Raw genomic sequence first — 3363 nt, forward strand, 5'->3', positions numbered from 1 at the left:
TGACTTTTCTATCCCTTTAAAGGCACACTGAACCCAATTTTTTTCTTTTGTGATTCAGATAGAGCATGCAATTTTAAGCAACTTTCTAATTTACTCCTATTATCATTTTTTATTTGTTCTCTTGCTATCTTTATTTGAAAAAGAAGGTATCTAAGCTAAGGAACTAGCCAATTTTTGATTCAGACCCTGTACAGCACTTGTTTATTGGTGGGTAAATTTATCCACCAATCAGCAAGAACAACCCAGGTTGTTCACCAAAAATGACCGGCATCTAAACTTACATTCTTGCTTTTCAAATAAAGATACCAAGAGAATGAAGAAAATTTGATAATATGAGTAAATTTGAAAGTTGCTTAAAATTGCATGCTCTATCAGAATCACTAAAGAAAAAATTTGGGTTCAGTGTCCCTTGTCCCTGTCATTGTGTTAACAAAATCTCCATTTTTTTGGCCTCAGCAGAAAAGGTAACAAATAGCAGATTAGAAAGATATATGTTTCAGGGTAAAGCATGTCTTGTGCTCTTTCATTTTTCAGAACTAGAATGTGCATTTTTTGCAAAATTAAAGGGACACTAAACCCAATTTTTTTTTTCTTTAATGATTCAAGCTACTTTCTAATTTACTCATATTATAATTTTTTCTTCGTTTTCTTGCTATCTTTATTTAAAAAGCAGGAATGTAAAGCTTAAGAGCTAGACCAGTAGCCACCAATAAGCAAGCACTATCCAGAGTGCTGAACCTAAAATGGGCTGGATCCTAAGCTTTAAATTCCTGCTTTTTAAATAAAGATAGCAAGAGAATGAAAACATTTTTTATAGTCGGAGTAAATTAGAAAGTTGCTTAAATTTGCATGCTCTATCTGAATCATGAAAGAAAAAAAAATTGTGTTTAGTGTCCCTTTAAAGTAAAAGGGGGATCTGATATGATCTGAAATCTTCTAAAAAATAAATTATGAAGCTATATTGCAAAATTGTTATCCTATCCAAAAGAAAGCATTTTATATTACATTCTCATAGATTTTACTGTCCTTTTAGCTGAATGGCTATCAGGCCTAGCACTCTTATCACCTTATCCCTGACCTGATCTCTCACTTGGGCATATTCTTGATATAACTGAAGTTCCAGTACATCTAATCAAAGGTTTCTGTTGAAATATATTTGGCATAATGGGGAAGCACAGGCCATATTTCTGATATGTTGCTTGAGTATATAGCTGGCATAAGGGAGACTGTAGAGGCATTTATATGATCTGAGATCTTACATATAGCTGGCACAGTAGAGCTGAAGTGCCTGCATCTGATGTCTTATATCAGATCATATATATTTATGTGATGCATCTGAGGAGCTATTCTACTAGTTCTGAGTATTAAATGTATGGTAAATTGCTTTCTTGCATTTGATATACTTGGTCTTGCTCATAGAAAACACAACCCATGGGTTAAATATCATGCCCATTCAAATGGACTTAATCTGCAGGAACAGCTGATCTGCTTATTTTACCCCCCTCTACATACAAACTCCATTACTTAAGGGACATAATACTCATATGCTAAATCACTTGAAACTGATGCAGTATAACTGTAAAAAGCTGACAGGAAAATTTCACCTGAGCATCTCTGTGTAAAAAAGGAAGATATTTTACCTCACAACTTTCTCAGCTCAGCAGAGTAAGTTCTGTGTAAAAAGTTATACTCAGCTGTTGCTCAGCTGCAGGTAAAAAAAAATAATAATGAAGAAATGAACAGCCAATCAGCATCAACAGTGCTGAGGTCATGAACTCTTTTACTGTGTTGAGATTTGACTTAACTCTCTTGAGATTTCATTGTAAACTTCCTTACAATGAATAGGGAAATAACATGAGAGTGCACAAGGCTCATCCCTTTGGCTGTCCCGGGACAGACATACTGATATGCTGCTTAGAAATCTTTTACAATGGGATGTGGCTACTGAGGAACTTTTGAGGTAAAATATCTTTCTTTTTTACATAGAGATGTTCAGGTGATATTTTCTAGGCAGCTTTTTACAGCTATGCTGCATCACTTTCAAGTGTTTAAACATTTGGGTATTATGGCCCTTTAGGTAGCAAATTTTTCATTATGGGGTGTGGTTTTAATGAGCAAAAGCAACCCTTTCATTTGCAAAAATAAACCTAAGTGATTGATTTACACTTGAATATGCTGATATTTGTAACTTACTTTGTAACATCTATATATATACATTAATATATTCATTAGCTATTAGCTGGAGAATGTATAGTGCCACAGATAAGGTTTTTAGTATGCATACCCATTTTTAATGTTTCAATAAAAATTAAGTTTGATTTGAAGTGAAACACACCAATCACAACACAAACATAACTAACAAAATCACACAAAGTAATGTTGAGAACTTTGAGTGCTTTTCAAATGTATCCTTTTTGGGGGTTTTTAACCCATTAGACTAATTAGGGCATTTAATTATTGCACTTTAATGTGTTTTTGTGAGGACTTATTATACCAGTTCTGAGCATTAATGTATAGTAAATTGCTCTTGTATTTGATATACTTGGTCTTGTTCATAGAAACCACAACCCATTGTCTAAATAGTATGCCCATTCAAATTGACTTAGTCTGCAGGAACAGCTGACCTGCTTATTTTATCCCTTTGTTACTGTACATACAAAGTCCAGTACTTAGGTAGCAAATTTTCATTATGGGACTTGGTTTTAATGAGTAAAAGCAACCAATACATGAATACAATGCAGTTGAAGTCATTTGGGAACACATGAAGGATAAAAATAATAATTGCAGTGAACCTTTTATTAAATAAATACATTCTGTGTTTTTATTGAAGGCTGTTGGGCTTGATTTTACCTGAAGCACCGAGTGAGGTTGCAAGATGGAAGGTCTTGGAAACCTATTTAAAATGAGAAATAAACACAGCTTATATTAACTTTTACCATTTGGATACAGTTATCCAATATTCTGCTGTTGATCACAGTTATGTGTAGAACTACCGTGACCTGTCTATATATCACACAATATAGAGCTAACATATATTTACACTGCACTACAATAGTGAACTTTAGGGCAGGTGTCTTTGGAGGGTTCATATAGGAAGACACGAATATACAAAGTGTGAAAATGCTACTTCATTATTAACAATAACAGATCAGCATACAGGTGAATAATTCGGATAATACTTACTGCTATGGCTAAATGGTAATACGCCTTATGCACCGGTAAGTTGTTACCATCATGTGTATTACCTATAATGACTTACCGTACGTATCAAGCAGCAGTCACAGTGTGTTCACGCGCATTGTTGTCTCCGGTTTCTATGGTGACGGCGCGGCCCCGGCCAGTTCCTTCTCCCTGGTATGGTTG

The sequence above is a fragment of the Bombina bombina genome, chromosome 4 (genome assembly GCF_027579735.1).
Source record: "Bombina bombina isolate aBomBom1 chromosome 4, aBomBom1.pri, whole genome shotgun sequence".
NCBI lineage: Eukaryota > Metazoa > Chordata > Amphibia > Anura > Bombinatoridae > Bombina > Bombina bombina.